Genomic DNA, 18,272 nt, shown 5'->3' with positions numbered 1-18,272 from the left:
AAATAAGCTATTTATTTAGAGATTATATATAAAATATCGTAAAGACTTGGTAGGTAGAATAAAATGTACTGTACAACAAAGGTATAGATAATTATTATTTTACATAGTATATATCAACCTAACGGTTTACAATCTCATTCATTTATGATGTTTAATGGGAACATATTTGAAAATAGAGTGCTATAGAGCCATAAATGTAATTTATAGTTCTTGCCATAGGACTTTCACTTCTAAGTCTCTCAAGTATTCAACAGGTACAAAATGAACTCTTTTTAAAAAATGTTTATTTTTTAAATAAATTATTTTATTGTACTTTTTAAGTTCTGGGGTACATGCGTAAGTTTTGCAGGACTGTTGCATATGTACTCACATGCCATGGTGGTTTGCTGTCTGCGTCTCCCCGTCACCTATATCAGCCTAAAATGCACCCTTTTAATGAATGAGCAATTTGGGGCATTAACTAATGAAGTCAGATTTTTTCCTGCATGTGGAAGATGTGTGAGAATGCCCAAATCATTGATGCTAATCTACCTTGCCCTCTGTTTGATACTGTCTTAGGGAATTTGTGTCAGCCACATCAAGCCAGGTATGTAAACAAGTCCAGTGCTGTGAACTTAGTATGTGGGCTCTGAACAATGGAATCCTCTGGTCAGCGCTGTCCCATAGAGATGATGTGAGTCACATATCAACTTTATGTTTTTTATTATCCGTATTAATAAGTAAAAAGAAACAGGTGAAATAATTTTATTGAACTATATTTGATAATATTTATTAATTTATTTATATTTATTTTATTTAACTCAACATATTAAAAATGTCATTTCAATGTGCAATCAATATATAAAGTATTAATGAGACATTTTACATTCTGTTTTTCATTCCAAGTCTTAGAAATTTGGTGTATATTTCACACTCACAGCACATCTCAGTTGAGACAAGCCACATTTCACGTGTTCACTCTCAGAATGTGGTTAGTGGCTATCATATTGAACAGGGCAGTTATTCATTCCTGCTTTGCCACTGTTGGAGGTGCCAGAGGGTGGCAATGTGGTGTAGAGGAAAGACAAGGACCAGCCCAGAATCTTAGACTATGACTGTTCCTGGCTCTGACATTTGATATTGACGTGACAATGAAAAAGCAATTTAGTTTCACTGGGTCTCAAATTCCTACTCTTTATAATGGAGGTGGTTAGTAACTGTCGTACTCTTTTCAGGAAGCTGTGGGGAAGATTAAATAAGATATTGTATGTGAAAGTGCTCCGTTAGATCATAAAGCACCATACACATGTAAGGCATTATTAGTTCTTTTATTGTAGATATACTCTTGTGACTTGCCCAAGGCCACATTCCAAGTTGGTAGGAGAATGAAGGATAGAATCTGGGGCTCCTGACTTCTAGCCATCTGCTTCAGCTAAAGGCTATTCATACCAAGCTAGTTTTAAAATTTATTTTTACTTTTAAAAGTCTTTTTATTTTAAAAACTTGAGGAAGGAAGACAGTGGTAGTAAGAAGTGCATTTCATATTGAACTGTAAGGGTCTTCTTGGCCACAGTCATAATGTGCTGCAGTAAAATTATATGTACAGAATATTTATATATTTATATACTCAGAATTACAGCCATCAAAAATTGAAGTTTATTGCTGTCATATAATATAAAACCCCATGTTCTTCAAAGTTTCAAACAACTTTTAAAATGAACTGTGGTTTCCCTACTCTATTCATTTCCAAAGTGTAGCACAACCACAAGAAAGCGCTTCCGTAGTGGGGTTGATTAATAAAACAGATATGGATCAATTCAACAGGTTTTCCATGGATTTTTTTGGTTACAGATGTAGCTCATTAATTCCCATGTGTGGGACGCCACCTCTCTAGTGTAAATCTAAGAGATACATTAATATCTGAACAGAAAATGAGAATAATTCAGCTTAACCCATATTATTTAGTACATCCTATGTGTGAGGCACATGAGGTATCTTAATGAGCAAAAGAAGCTTGTTTTTAATGATTATTGTCACTCGGGGGTATGTTATTTAACCTGAGGAAAATATAGAATCTGTCTACCAAAATGTCTGTGTTTTATGATTCACGAATCTCTATTTTTGGAAGGTAAAAAGACCAGAAAGGGAACTCTAGATTATTCAGAAATAGTTTAAAAAGTTACATTCTGTACTTTGGAGGGAATGTAAAAGATTAGTTGTCATGATCTATTTCCATTTCCTTAATTGAATGCCTGTCATGGTGCTCATATTTTTTGGTCATTATCTACATTTGTTTCAAATAAATTTCTTCATAGAACTTAAAAAACTACATAAAACATTAAGAGCTTTATGCTATATGAAGTTAAAACAAGTCCATTTTTACTGAGAAAAAGGTATACATTCAAAAAATTCTTTATTCTTTTTTCAATTAAAATTCATTTAAGAAAATAACTTTCAGCTGGTTATTTTCCTTCAAAAGCTTGTCATTTGTAAGCTTCAGGCCTGCCTGAATTGATGACTGTGTTAAATGAAGGTAATTTTTATTTTTACTTGCTGAATCATTGCTGTTGACTATTGAACGAAATAGTTTATTGAATAACCTTTACATTTATTGCTTTTGCACCCTAGTTTAAAAATGAAGTGCTTAATTTCTTAAAAGTTCAATAAAATGTATTTTTGGTATTTCCACCAGAACTTTACAAGCAGTTTCTCTCCTCTGCCGTTTAATAACCACCTTCTGCATTTTTATGATTTAGTTTAATATAATTATTGTAATTTTTTACTGGGAGAAGCCATCAATGCCCTTGGCAGTAAGATTTTATTACAAGAAATTCAGAAGCCAAGCCTGTCACTGGTTGCAACAATTATAAAGTTTCTCTTAGTTGAGTTCAGAGCCTTACTCTGACATTATGGCTGTTACCCACACCATGCCTCTTTCCCATTTTTCTGACATCTACGAGTCCTGTAATCTGCTGCTTCAATGAACATGTATTTTTTATTCACTCGGTTTGCATTATAAATATTTCCTTTGGAGAACATCTGGCTTTGATGGAATCCAGCCAAAGTAATTAGTGGCACCTATATAAAAAATGTCATGCCTTAGTAAAATCATTTATGTATTTGCATTTCTCCAGGAACTCTAAATGGATTCATTCTAGACAGGATGTGGTCAATGAGGCATTAGTGATATGCCTAAATGCTGTGCTTTTCCTTTTGTTCAGGTATTCACCCCGCCCCAACAAGAACACAAAAAATCTGGGGAATCTTAGCAATTCATTCTTTTAATTATGAAATAAAATTAAACAGACTATAAAAACCATTGTACTATTATATATTAGGAAATATTGAGTTGTGTGTCCAAAAGTCACACTTAAGCCAGGCAATAGTAATAAGCATAGGATGGCTGTGGATACTATGAGATAATGTCTACTTGTCAGAAATGGATGCTATGTGTGGTTTTTTTTTCCCATCAAAGTTTGAAAGTTAATGATGTACTTTATGTTTTTATTGCTTCTACTGAGAGATCAATTAAGGAATAAAAGGGATTCTGGCATGCTGTTATTATTATTTTTCGCTGTGAGTATATTCAGTACCACATGTGAATAAAACCATTTCTGTCATATGCTCTGTTTCATTCATCCTAGATTGTTTTTAGGAAAATTTAGTACATATCACCTCAGTCATCTGAAAGAAATCATTTCTTCATTACAGCTCATAACTTAAAACTATAAAATATCAGCCAGAAAAAAAATTGGCCCAATTAAGAGAAATATGATAATGGTAGAAAAACACATATAGACACGACTGAGAGATGATAAGATTATTTTAATTTTCCCATTTGCACTGGAATTGTTTATGTTACAAATCTCCAGGTTTTTTATTGCTCAAAACCCTCTGCTGAATCATGAAAAGAAGCTTAAGTTAGCAATTTTCCTCTGCAAAATCTAACTCCTAGCATCTGGTGAACATTTAGATACCTAGTCAAGTTCTATGGAAATGATTATTTTAAGACTCTATGCAACATGCCTAGACTTAAAAATCAGCTAGGATCACACTCTGCACATGTATTTTACTACAGGGGATTTGAAAACCTAATATTAGTAGCGATGGTCTCAAGGCTTTTGCAGCGATGGAGATGGGGATGTGAGACTGGACGTGCAGGCAGGCTAGACACTGAGCATCTGCCAGGGGTCTTTGTCAAGCTCCTGGACAGTGACCTGTGGCTTTACCTGTGGACCACCCAGACCACTGCCCTGCCCTCTGTTGCTTCTTCACTTACATTTATACTTGACAGGACTGCTGAATGCAAGACCAATGTCCTTGCTGGTGCCTTCTTGTAACACCCCTGGGGCTGGTTTCTGTCTCTTCAGCAGATGCTGTTCTGCTTCCACAACAGCTTCTAAAGTAGGAAAAAGAGGATGCTTTTACTCAAGGCAATTAGACATGGAATTATTATCAAAGTGTATTATTCTGGATCATAGGAGAAATTGCATAACAGGAATGTATAAATACATAAAATGCCATTAGTGTGTTTTTATGCATATGCTATATGTATATGTAGTTTTGGTCCAAGTAAACAAAAAATTGTTTATTTTTCTTGCTTTTCCTTGGTTATATTATGTAATAAGTTCTCACCAATTCAATTTCCATTAATACAGATTAAAGATAATTGGAAAGAATTTGGGCATTTGCCATAGAGAATGCAAATTTATGAAGAAATATTAATACCTCAGGGACAAAATTTTATTTAAGAAAAGTGAACTTTTTAAACAACACATTTTCTATCAATTTATATATAGTAATATTTGAGTTATAAATTATTTTTGGTTATTTATCATATCAGGTGTGATGGGGTTTAATATGGTGAAACTTTTATGTTTTCATTTGAGTTTTTGGCAAAATTTAACTAGTTGAATAAACTTTGTAAGTTCTCTGTAACCTAGACTTTTTACAAATCATATGGGACTTCCCGCCAATTGAAATGAATTTCAAATATTAACTCTGTGTTTTGGGTAATAGATATTCTCTATTTTGTTTTTGTGTATTTCACAGGAACTTGTTTAAGAAATATCTACATTTACTGTTCAAAAAAGATTTTAACAGAAACAACTTCAGTCATTTAGATAAATTAATCAGTTTGAAAGCCAGTATTTGTTATAAGTGCAGAATTGGATATCAAATTTAGCTAGTTTGAAATGTGATTTAAGTGGTATATTCTAGCATAGTCCAATAAAACTTTCTGTAATTATGAAAATTTTTCCCATTTGCATTATTCAAACTGGTAGCTGCTAGTCATGTGTGGCTACTGAGCACTTGAAATGTGGCTAGTGTGATGGAGGAACTTAATTTTTAGTTTTACTTAATTTTAATTAATTTGAGTTAATTAAGCTACCTGTGGATAGTGGCTACAATATTGTGTAGTTCTAGAGTTTCTCTGTACTTGGTACTCAACACAAAATGAAGAAGTACTTGAATGCCTTCTAGCTGTGAAATGACTATAAAGCAGTAGTGTTCCTAAAGCACAAGGCCCAGGCTCTCACATGTGGTCTTTCCTACAGAGGCTGCACAATGCGTGTTCAGGCCTGAAGGGTAGATAGGGCAGCATCCTTCACTTCGACTCAACTTGTGGATATTTAGACATAAGCTTTGGTTTAGCCATAGGCGATTTGAGGACCTTTGCCTCTGGAAAGCTATGGGATCTCAAATTATCTTTAGTGAGGGTAAACGGACTCAGGAGCTTCAATTTTCCAGTCCACTCTCACATAGTATGACTTCTTGCAGAAGACTGGCAGGAAATACAGACAGATATGAAAGGAGATATATACTACAAACATAGTTGCCTCCATGAAAAAACTCTCCAGATTCAGACTGGATATCAGAAGAGGCCTATAAGTGATTTTTGTGCCTCTCTTATATCATTCTTCAATAAATACTCATTGAGCACCTACTACTATGTGCAAAGTATAATGCTTAGTGTTGGAGATACACTGTTGAAGAAAACAACCAGATACAGCCCATCTTTCATGGTGATGAACTGCATTAGACAATAAGAGTTTTTTTCAGTTTTCTTCTTCTAAAATTCATTTTTTTTCTTTCTGGTTATGATGAAAATAAAACAAGGGGAAGATACATAGAATAAACACAAACAGTGAAGATCACTATTATGTCTGTGTCATGTATCGTATTTGTATCTTACTCAGTTTACTTCTCTCTGAACAACTTTTTCAGACTCATATCTTGGTAGCTGATGAAACTGCTTTTTGAAGTGTAATAGTGGAAACAAGGAAAAAAAAAAAAAAAACAACTGAGGAGGCCTCAATTGCCATTTTTTGACCCTGAGACTAAGCATCATTTAATACTGAGTGTCTACCACACATGTTTAAAAGAGGTTCTTTTCTCTCTATGATCCAGAAGAATGTCTTTAAAATAATTTCTAATTAAAAGACATTTTTGTTGCTGTTAATGTGACGACAATTTTTTTACTTTGTTACTCATAATACTGTTAGAAAGAGTACTGCAATGCCTGTTTATGAAATGAATCAAATTATTCAATATTCAAGCACCATTGCAGGAAGTAAAGGAAACCATTAGCTACACAGGCAATCTGTAACTCATTGTATTTCAGTTAATTTTGGAAGAATGAAGCAGCAATTTGGCACGGTAGTAAGTAAGAATTATTTAGTTAGATCTGTTTTTTCTACTCCACACAGCAACCGCATAATTAAATGTCTCATCTGACCTGCATTTATTAGGTGAATTTTCAAATATGTCGCTGATGGAAATGTAAGGATGAAAAGAATTAAAAATTAAATTAATGCAAATACAATACTTAGTACTTAAAGTATTTGAAGACCAAAAGGTCATTGGTCTAAATATATTAATTGGTAATGTCCTTGAGGCTGTAGACAGACACTTCAAAATAATTTTTAAAAATGAATTATGAAGCAATGAAAGAAACAAAAAACAGATAAATTTATATAAATACTTAAAAACCAGTTGCAGGTAAAAATATCATGAACAAAATTAAAAGGTGAAAGGGAGTTTGCTTTATTACTTAAAGAAGTTATACCTGATGGAGGTTTGAAAACATGGCCAGATTTTTTGATTCTCCTCTGTGTTCTGTCCCACTGAATCTGGGAGAGGTTATGAACTGATGAGTTGAGCACAGTGGAGCAGGCATTATGTAACTTCTGCAGCAGGATCACAGAAGACGATGAGGCCAACTTGTTTACTGGAACATTGTCGTTTGGAGCCCTGAGTCTCCAAATGAGAAGCCTGACTACCTGGAGACCCATGCAGGAGAAGCCACTTGTAGGCACTCCTGTTGACAATGCCAGCAAATCTCAGCTTTCCTTTTGTCACAGCCAGGGTACTAAAGATGTGAGTAAAACCACGTTGTGCCCTTCAGATCAACCAGTTGCCAGATGAGTAAGTCATGAGAGCAGAAAAAGCTTCTAGACCTACCTGAATAACTGACCCCTAAAATTGTGATATAAAATATTTGCTGTTTTATGCTGCTAAATTCTGATGTGGTTTATTATGCAGCAAAGATAGCTGGAGGATACCATCTTGTATTTATGATATTTTTAAAATAAAAAGTCAAAAAACTGAATGTGAAATGCACTCTGGGAAAAGTTGTGTCCAAGAATTAACAATCTTAGTATCCTTTCAATATAAAGAGCTCTTACAAATCACCAAGAAAAAATGCTAACACTGTATAGGAAAATAGGCAATTAAATTCACAGAAGAAGAGATTAAAAGCTAATAAACATGTTGGAAAGACTTCAACCTCATTAGTAATGAAAAGAAGTGTAAATTAATCTATGAAATTAAAATTTTGGTTATCAAATCAGCCAAGATGAAAATATACTTAATGTTGGTTGGGTTAAGTGAGAGTATAAATGGCATGGACTTTCTGGAAAATAAATTGACATTATATACCCAGAATTTTAAAAATATCTATATTCTTTGATACTTCTAGGAATTCAGATAAGGAAATAATCAGAAATAAGGTACAATAATACAGAAAATGTTTACTACAGTTCTCTTTATAGGAGTAAAAGTATAGAAGCAAGCTAAATATCAATCACTACAGTTAAGTAAATTATGTAATTTGTATTATAGAATATTGTTTTTTGTTTATAATGGAATTTTAAATATTTTTCCTTTGTTAATTTTGATGAGGGCACACCATAGCATAACAGAAAAATCTTAGTATGGACACATAGACTAAGCTTTGAATCCTAGATTTGCCTTTTACTTTTCCTGGTGATATGGTTTGGCTGTGTCCCCACCCAGATATCATCTGGAATCGTAGTTCCCATAACCCCTTCATGTTGTGGGGGGGACCTGGTGGGAGGGAGGTAAGTGAATCATGGGGACAGTTACCCTCATGCTGTTCTCCTGACAGTGAGGGAGTTCTCATAAGATCTGATGGTTATGTAAGGGGCTTCTCCCTGTTTCACTTACACTCTCCTTGCTGCCATCATGTGAAGAAGGACATGTTTGTTTCCCTGCCACCATGATTGTAAGTTTCCTGAGGCCTCCCCAACCATGATGAACTGTGCGTCAATTAAACCTCTTTCCTTTATAAATTGCCCAATCTTGGATATGTCTTATTAGCAGTGTGAGAATGGACTAATACAGTAAATTGGTACTGGTACTAGGATGCAGCTATGAAGATACCCGAAAATGTGGAAATGACTTTGAAACTGGGTAACAGGCAGAGGTAGGAACAGTTTGGAGGGCTCAGAAGACAGGAAAATGTGAGAAAGCTTGGAACTTCCTAGAGACTTGTTGAATGGCTTTGACCAAAATGCTGATAGTGATATGGATAATGAAGCCCAGGCTGAGGTGGTCTCAGATGGAGATGAGGAACTTGTTGGAAACTGGTGTAACGGCCACTCTTGCTATGTTTTAGCAAAGAGACTGGCACATTTTGCACCTGCCTGTGGAACTTTGAACTTGAGAGAGATGATTTAGGGTACCTGGTGGAAGAAATTTCTAGGTGGCAAAGTGTTCAAGAGAAAGAAGAACATTAAGTGTTTGGAAAATTTGCAGCCTGATGGTGTGATAGAAAAGAAAAACCAAATCTTCTAGGGAGAAATTCAAGCCTTATGCAGAAGTTTGCCTAAGTAATGAGGAGCTGGATGTTAATACCAAGACAATGTGGAAAATACTTCCAGAGTATGTCAGAGACCTTCATGGCTGCCTCTCCCATCACAGGCCCAGAGGCCTAGGAAGAAAAAAAGCATGGTTTTGTGGGCCTTCTGTATGCATCCTAGGGACTTAGTACCCTGTGTTCCAGCCTCTCCAGCTGTGGCTGAAAGGAGCCAAGGTACAGCTTGGACCATGGATTCAGAGGGTGCAAACCCCAAGCCTTGGCAGCTTCCATGTGGTATTGAGCCTGTGGGTACACAGCAGTCAAGAATTGAGGTTTGGGAACTTCTGCCTAGACTTTTGAGGATGTATGGAAATGCCTGGATGTCCGGGCAGAAGCCTGCTGCAGGGGTGAGGACCTCATGGAGAATCTCTGCTAGGGCAGTGCAGAAGGAAAATTTGGGGTTGGAGCCCCCACACAGAGTCCCCACTGGAGCACTGCCTAGTGGAGCTGTGAGAAGAGGGCCACTGTCCTCCAGACCCCAGAAAGGTAGATCCACTGACAGCTTGCATTGTGCACCTGGAAAAGCCACGGGCACTCAATACCAGCCATGAAGGCAGCCAGGAGGGAGGCTGTACCCTACAAAGCCACAGGGGCATAGTTGCCCAAGGCTGTAGGAGCTGACATTTTGCATTAGCATGACCTGGATGTGAGACATTGAATCAAAGGAGATCAATTTGGAGCTTTAAGATTTGGCTACCCTGCTGTATTTTTGACTTGTATGGGGCCTGTAGTCCCTTCGTGTTGGCCAATTTCTGCCATTTGAAATGGGTGTATTTACCCAATGCCTGTAACCCTGCAGTATCTTGAGAGTAACTAACTGTTTTTTGATTTTACAGGCTCATAAGTGGAAGGGACTTGCCTTGTCTCAGATGAGACTTTGGACTTGGACTTTTGAGTTAGTGCTAGAATGAATTAAGACTTTGGGAAACTGTTGGGAAGGCATGATTGTGTTTTGAAATGTGAGGATATGAGATTTGGGAGGGTCCAGGGGCAGAATGATATAGTTTGGCTGTATCCCCACCCAAATCTTATCTTGAATTCTAGATCCCATAATCCCCATGTGTCATGGGAGGGACCCAGGGGGAGGTAATTTAATCATGAGGGCAGTTACCTTCAAGCTGTTCTCAGGATAGTGAGTGAGTTCTCATGAGATCTGATGGTTTTATAAGGGGCCCTTCCCCCTTTTGCTTGGCACTTCTCCTTTCTATCGCCATGTGTAGAGGGACATGTTTTTTTCCCCTTTCACCATAATAGTAGTAATTTTTCTGAGGCCTCCCCAGCCATACTGAACTGTGAATCAATTACACCTTCTTCCTTTATAAATTATCAAATCTTTGGTATGTCTTTATTAGCAGCATGAGAATGGAATAATATATCTCTATATTCGGAAACTTGATTTACCACCTTGACTTGGATCTTTCATATAAGGAGAATGAGCTAAGTACCTATTTCATTGAATATGGTTATGATGAAAAGAATTCACGTATTTATAGATAACAACGCATAATAGTTTATTTGTTTTTTAGTTTTTGCTTTAAAACAACAAAAATGTATTCTCTCCAAGTCTGGAGTCTGGAAGTCTGAAATCAAAATACTGGCAGGACCATGCCTCCTCTGAGAGTTCTAGAATAGAGTTCTTCTTGCCCCTTCCAGCTCTGGTGTTTGTTAACAAGCCTTGCTGTCTCAGCTTGTAAAGGCATCACTTCCATTTTGTTATGTGGCCTTAATAGTTTTATGCTTATGTTTGTGTGTTTATAAATAATAAGCATAATAATTTCTCATGAGTGTTGTCTCTTCTTAGAAACCAAGGACACCATCTGATCTCCATATCTGAATTCAAATTCATACCACTTTCCAAATTTACTGTAAGTTTTTTCACTCTGGCTCCTTTGATACCTCCCTTTCTACCATAGTCCAATTTCTATACTATAGTCAGATTTTGAGACCAAAACAAAAACTAATGAGTTGATTTTCTTTCTTATATCCCTCCAATGGTTCCAGTTGCCTTAAACACACCTCTACTCTTGCTCTACTCTCCATTCAGCAGATTAGATGCACTTTGAAAAACGATCAGATTATGTCATTCTCCTGCTTCTGTGCCACATTTCCCATGTCCAATAGCTCCACATGGCACTGAGAATGAATCTAAACTTTCTTCCTGGCTGCTATGCCTCACATTATTCCCACTCTGCCTTCTTTTCAACCTTGGCCCCTCCCTTCTTATCCTCCAGCCCCAGGCCACAGTGGCCTTCAACTTATGAAAAACAGAGAGCTGATCCTTACTTTTAGGGCTTTGCAGGTCCTCTGTCTATAATGCTTCCCCCCCCAGAACACTGCATGGCTATCTGGATGCTTCAGTATTTTAATCTCCACTTGTATATCACTTCCTCAAAAGGTCTTTCCTGAACATCCAATCTAAAGTTAAGAACTCATTTTTATATATCTTTAATTCTCTTTAATTCTGTAGTAGAGTGATAGCTTCCTTACTTAATTGTACATTTTGTTTATTTTTAGTATGCCTCAACACCTACGCTTCTTCTCTGCCCAGCTACTCCAAAGCAGGAAACTTGCTTTGTGTACCGTAACATCTTTTGCAACCAGAACCAGGCCAGACACGTGGTAGGCATTCCACAGATATTTACTGGACTTCTTATAAATAAATATTCTTTGTACTTTTGAAACACAGAACTTAGCACTACAAAAGAAACAGCATGACATTATTTTTCAAAAAGAACAGAAATTGTAAACTATACGGGCATTTTCAAAGGCTTTGATGGTTCTGATCAGAGTTAAGTACATAGCTTCAATTTTGAAAAAAGAAAAGCCCACAAACAAAATCACAAAAGCATACAATTATTGCATGAGTTCAATGGGAGCTCTCCTGTCAAATCAGTACTTTAAAAACTGTATCACCACTCAACAGGCTCCTTGCTTTGAAATGAAGAATGTTCACTGCTTACCAATATTTTTATTGCTGCTGAATATGTGATTTATCTACTGTATAAGGAACAAGTCTTAATAAAAAGACTTCCTTTTCAGTGCTGGAAGTGTTGAAAAAGGGTTTCATTTTTTTTGAGACTGTTTAATACATGCCTGTAGAATGAGATGTCTCCCATTGAGTGCATGGGAGTTCAAGCTGTTCCTCTATCATTCACCCTGGGGTACAGGAACATTAGTGGATGGGCCTCAGTGGCCAGGTAGGATCACAAGATTCAACATCTAAATTGCTATTTACAGATATGCCATAACATTTCAAAAAGTATGTAGTATTCTCTCAGATGATCAGGCAGAAGTTTTGATATACATTTCAACATAGCCTATCTTCACCAGTTCTGAATTTCCTTCACAAAGAAGGCTTACCACATTATTATGGTTCGTGAAGGAAGAGGAAACACATGTTTGTTAAACATGTCTTTTGGGCCAGGCTCCTTCCTAATTGTGTTATCTGCACAGTCTCATTTAATCCTTACAACTGTGCAGTAAATGAGTAAAGGCAATGGAAAGAAAGACTCTATTCTTTCATGCAATGTTGAAGGAGAAGATTGGTAAATGAGGAATCAGGAAAAGAAAGGAACTGCCTATTCTTAACCCTTGAACATCATCCCAGAGTTTGTTATCAAGTTTTTAAGGGATACTGTGTTTTATTTTTACTGATTCATAGCAGTTGTCTGGAGCATAACATGTTCATTGGCCAAAAATGCTGTTGAATCGGGCACAAGGTTTCCATAGGAACTGCACATTTACATTGTATAAAAGTGCCAGGATTTAGAAAAAGACAATTGGGTGAGGCATCTTGAGCTTCCTTTAAACTATTCTTACCTACTCATAGAGTAGTACATCTGATTTGGTTTCATGCTTCTTATAATGCTTGGAGAGCTAGAGGAAGGGGTGGGGAGGGCTCATTTCCCTTTCTTTAACCATCTGAAGGAACTCTTTAAGCCTTTGGCTGATTTTACAAAAACTCAAGGTTGTATAGTCTCATAAACTCTAGGATTGTGACATTCATTTCTATAGAAATAGGATTGATCAATTTTGAAGTAACAACTAATCCTGATAAATTAGAAGAGAGGAAAAGTTCCCTAAGACTGTACTAAGGCACCATTAAGGGTCTGGATTGGTAGATCACTGGCTTTCTTTTGGGTACATTATGGTTAGAGAGACCTTAATTTTCCTTCTTTTTTTTTTTTTAAATAAAACCCATGCAATGGTCTCATGACCATATTTAATGGTTACAAAGTTCAAAGAAGTCAAGCCTAAATAATCTGGTACAGGAAAACACTGAAAACATCTAAATATCTAAAGTATATATGAAATCTTTGGAGTCTATTAGTTTGGAATAAAGAAGGTAGGAGTGACAAATTGACACTTCAATATGTAAAGAAATTTGAGAAATAGCAACATTAGCTTAGAGAGTAGAGAGCAGAAGCTTCCATAGTTGTAAGCTAAAATTAGGCCCTCATACTATAATTTAAGTCACAATGTTTGACAGAAAATACCTATAAGATTTTCATTCCAGTGCGTCCTTCTGATACTTTTGCAATAGATGTAAATATATCAAATGTTTCCAGAATTCCTCATCCTTGTTGAGGAAATATGGAAGGTGAAATTCTAGCTTTTTTTCAAATGAAACAACTGGATGAACCTTCAGTCAGGATAAAATATTGAGAATATGATGGTGATGCAAGACATGGTCAGAAGTCCTCTAAATAACAGAGGTCCGGAAAAGACTGAGGCTTTTTCTAATGGTAAATATTAAAGGAGAATATGGCATGAAGTCTTCTTTTACTTATCCAGATATTTGAGATTATAGAGCAAAACATGAATTGAACAAAAAATAGTGAAGTAAGTGGATTCCTTTGTTTGGGCTAATAATATTATGACATTCTTGTATTCAATTATCTTGACATTTATTGATGATTCATTCATATATTTAACCATGCAATTAATTAATTGAATAATTGATTAATTAAATATTATAGTTCAGCGAAGAGGGCTGGTAAAGCCATTTGTTTTGGGCAAGTTTTAAAAAGAAGTGCTTTGGGTGACTACAATTTGACTTAGTTTTTCCTGAGGCTAAAAGTTGATTCCAGTTTAAGATTATTTGTTATACTGATTCAGTAACAGCTAAATCATTAAAATGATGCTCTAAAAATCATTTTATATAGCTTCAAAATAAATGCAAAAAACTGCAAGTGTATTTTGGTAGTCACTTGCCCTGCAGAATAACCATGAGCTAGACCATAGCAGGAGGCAGCAGGAAGGAGAAAAATATGTGCTGTGTGTGTTTGGGATATGCCCAAGGTTCTGACATGCTCTAGAATCTTGGTAGAATGAGCAGGTAGAATGAGCTCTGTGCCAAAACACTTTATGATGTGCTGCCTCTTTCAAGAAATGTAACATCTTTGCAGTAAGAAAAGTTTTCAAATGATGTTTAAAAGAAGCTAAGAGAAGAACTTTTGCATGGTATTGGGTGAGCTCAGCAATGTCTTGCTGTCCAGAGAGTCCAGTGAGAATTCAGCTCTTGGATGCTTCCTTCCTCTTGTTCCCATAACAGTCAAAATACATTGCCCTTAATCCAAAGTAAAATTTGATTTCCAGAGAGAGGACTCCCAACAAAATTGCTCTAAATTAAGCCTGACTCTTTCAGTAATAGTAACAGCTATTGCTTATTGAGGATGTCTTACCTGCCAGGCTCTGTATTAAGTATACTTTACACATACTGTACATCATTTAATCCTCACCACAATCCAAAATAAAGCAATCTTCTTATATTTAAAATCATATAGTAAAATCTTAAATTGACTCATTACACACACATAGACACACACCTCCAAATATATTATAGGAAGCCAGAGTCTATCTTTTGTTCCCTTTTCTTTTGCCAATACATAGTGAGTGGCTCATAATTGATGCCTAGAAAATATTTGTTGAATTAAATGAACTGTCGTTTCCTGTGCTTTCCCTCAAAACGGGTTTTCATCCATCATTTTATTCTTTGAAAACCTAACTTTGAAGATCCTAGAGGTGAAAAAGCATTGGAAGTTTTTAAGCTAACTAAGAAATGTGGATTGATTTATCTGTCTTCTTTGGTGAGTGAGGAAGACTGATGTAAAGGAAGGTTGGAAGGAGTCGTATGGGAATTGGTGGGAAAGAAGAAATATTCATCGTAGTAAAAATAACTTTTGTTCTCTCTAGACTGTAAACATAAAGAAATAAGAAAAACAAGATACTGTGAACTTGATAGTTTTCCAGGGTGTGTCTGAGATTTAACAACCTTATGGCAATGGGTCCTGACAGACAATGCTCTGAGCTGAGAACTCCAGCAAGACTGGGTTTATACACAAGAGAAGGAAGGGTCACAGTGGATGGAAAGCATGCAAATAAATGCAATTTTGTTTTCTATGCATTTTAGGCTAGATTTCAATTTTCCAGATGCCGATTGGACCTTGTCCACACTGCTCACTGCCCTGATGGCTCCTGGCAGACAATTATCACCTTGGTATGTGACATATAGGAGGAACAACCAATGACACAGACTCACAGATTCTGCAAACTGAGTCCCCTCTCTCTCCAACTTTAGCTAATCTGTGGGATTATTTTATTTTATTTATTTATTTTTTTGAGATGGAGTCTTACTCCATCACCCAAGCTGGAGTGAAGTGGTGCAGTCTTGGCTCACTGCAACCTCCACCTCCTGGGTTCAAGCAGTTCGCCTGCCTCAGCCTCTGGAGTATCACGCCCAGCTAATTTTTGTATTTTTAGCAGAGACAGGGTTTCATCATGTTGGCCAGTCTGGTTTCGAACTCCTGACCTCAGGTGATCCATCCACCTCGGCCTCCCTAAGTGCTGGGATTACAGGTGTGAGCCACTGTGCCCAGCTATGATCCAGTCACGTTAGGAAGCATTATTGTCAAGGACAGTCACATGGTGTCCACCTGCGTGTATACACAGTGTCATGCAAAGCAAGTTAAACAGACTCCATCCTTCACTTGCAGCAGCTTGCAATAAAAACCAGACAATAGATGTGGCAAATACAATGGGGTAAACAGATGCACAGCTGTATAAGCAGAGAAGTACAACAAATTAGAAAATTTTGGTATGAACTGTTAGTGCATGTGCTGTTTGTGGGCTGGAAATGAGAAGAAATTCTGCAAAATGAAGAGAATTTGTGTGGATGCTGTGTGAAGGTAAGGAAGAAGGGGGTTGATGGTGGTGGGATAATCATCCTGCTCCTTTCAGTTAGAAGAGAAAATTTTCCTTTGGAGTCAAGGGAGAGGGCATCTCCTTCAGAGGTATCTACTCAGAGGGTGCATGTATTTCTACTTAGGTTTAGGTTTTTCTAAGAGATTTGGTTGTAACCAACTGAGAGAAAGAAAATAAAAATTGTATTAAGCAGGCCATAGCCTGCCAGAGAAATTTCATAAGCCTTCTTTCCACTGGAAACCAGGCTAAAAAGAAAAATAAAACAAGAATGTATTATAATTGAACATTTCACTAATAAGCAACTAGCATATGCCAATTAACTTTCCAAGGAAATAATTACTTTGGTGGATTTTGCTTTTGTTTTTGTTTTAAGGGGCAATATTGTTTGTCACTGTCCAGCATTGACTGTCTTTGACATCCTAAACATTGTCAGGAACTAATCTGGACTTGCGGAGAATTCAGCTGAAAGCAAATTCCAGGCAGGTTTCTACCTCAACCACCCTGAGCTGATAGGTATCTCCCTTCTTTTAAGTACATTCAGATAGAGAATTTGAAAACCTTTCCAGGAATCCTTTCCAGGGTTTATAAAATATTCCTTACCAATAAGATCTTTCCATCTAACTTAAATTCCTTTGGTTCTAATTTAAATTCATTTCCTCTTTTTTTTCTTGTTAGAGAGCAGAGTACTACTCACCAATAGGAACTTCTCAAAATATATCTGCTAAACACACATCTTAGGCTTCCTTCCCGAATGTATATGACCTCGTTTTAGAAGTTATCTATTTATCTCTCTCTCTCTCTCTCTCTCTCTCTCTCACACACACACACACACACACACACACACACACACACACAGTACTTTGGTCTCTTGCTTTTTTTTCTCATAAGATAACCTGCTACAGATCCCTTAAAATTGTGAGCTACCATAACTAATTTCATGAGGTTTATTCTACAATATTGACATGTAAATATGTCCTATTTGTCTAGTTCCAATCAGGCTTTATTAAATCATAATGGTCTATAAGAATGTTGGAATTATAGTTTATGCTTCCTTAGAATGGGTGAAGTGAAGGATAGTTTCAAGATAGTGATGGCCACTTCCTAGCCCTTAACACTTTGGGCAAGAACTTTACCTCTAGATTCATGATGAGAAGAATGCCTTGCTTTTGCAACTATAAAATGAGGAGATGGACAAAATAATTTTAATTTTATCCATCTTGAATACTCAAAAATTCTATGAATATGTCTTAAGCATTCCTTTGGCCAGAAAGAGCAAAGCAGCTATTTTCTCTTAACTATCATTAATTTTATCCGCAATGGTCAATATGTGTCACATTATCACTAATTTCTCAAGTGAGAACTTCTACATTAAATTCTTAATTGTTTTACTGAGGTATAACTTACACATTTTAATATAAGTCTTGTCAGGTACCTACTCCTGCCCATATGACACATTAATGTCAAAGGGTATAAGTTTGCAGCTCAGTGGGTTTTTGCAAAGGCTAAATCATTTTGCAGTTTATTATTGCCTAAATGTCTTTGCGAGGCCACTGATAGCATATATAAGAGTTTTTATTAAATGGCTTTTAGGCCACTGGAAAGGAGTCTGTAATTCTCAATCTCTTTTGTTCACGTGGATGTGTTTCCTGTCTTTCATGCCCTGGAATCTTTTAAAGCACATGCTAACAAAATGAGCCTTTTGAGAATATGATGACACACAGAATTCCCTTTAGGAGGTAATTCCTTTATTTCAAAACCTTAAATACTAGGGAATAAAAAAATTATGTGATCAAAAGAATCCTCAAAAGTAGGGCATTGAAAAAAGTCCATAGCAGCAATGTTTGGAGTTGATCTTTTTCTCCTGTGATTATCTATTGAGTATCAATTTTCACTTCATTTCCTTTTAAACTTTTGCTGAACTCTGAAT

General features: G+C 36.4%; 1 protein-coding gene across 4 annotated transcripts in view; it reads right to left on the bottom strand.

The window, feature by feature from the left end:
- COL8A1 (collagen type VIII alpha 1 chain) overlaps positions 1–18,272 on the bottom strand; it is a 153,590-nt gene that overhangs the window by 48,957 nt on the left and 86,361 nt on the right. For 2 of the 4 annotated variants that reach the window (XM_017506369.2, XM_017506370.2), the window contains exon 2: positions 4,259–4,378. The gene's annotated coding sequence lies outside the window, so the exon portion shown is untranslated. Of the gene's footprint in view, positions 1–4,258; positions 4,379–6,718; positions 6,741–7,048; positions 7,245–18,272 lie in introns of those variants that run through there. The other 2 variants (XM_037730579.1, XM_037730580.1) reach the window with 2 other exon arrangements.

Source organism: Cebus imitator, unplaced genomic scaffold, assembly GCF_001604975.1.
Source record: "Cebus imitator isolate Cc_AM_T3 unplaced genomic scaffold, Cebus_imitator-1.0 Scaffold354, whole genome shotgun sequence".
NCBI lineage: Eukaryota > Metazoa > Chordata > Mammalia > Primates > Cebidae > Cebus > Cebus imitator.
Note: the sequence above shows the minus strand (reverse complement) of the source record. Positions and strands in the feature narration are given on the sequence as shown.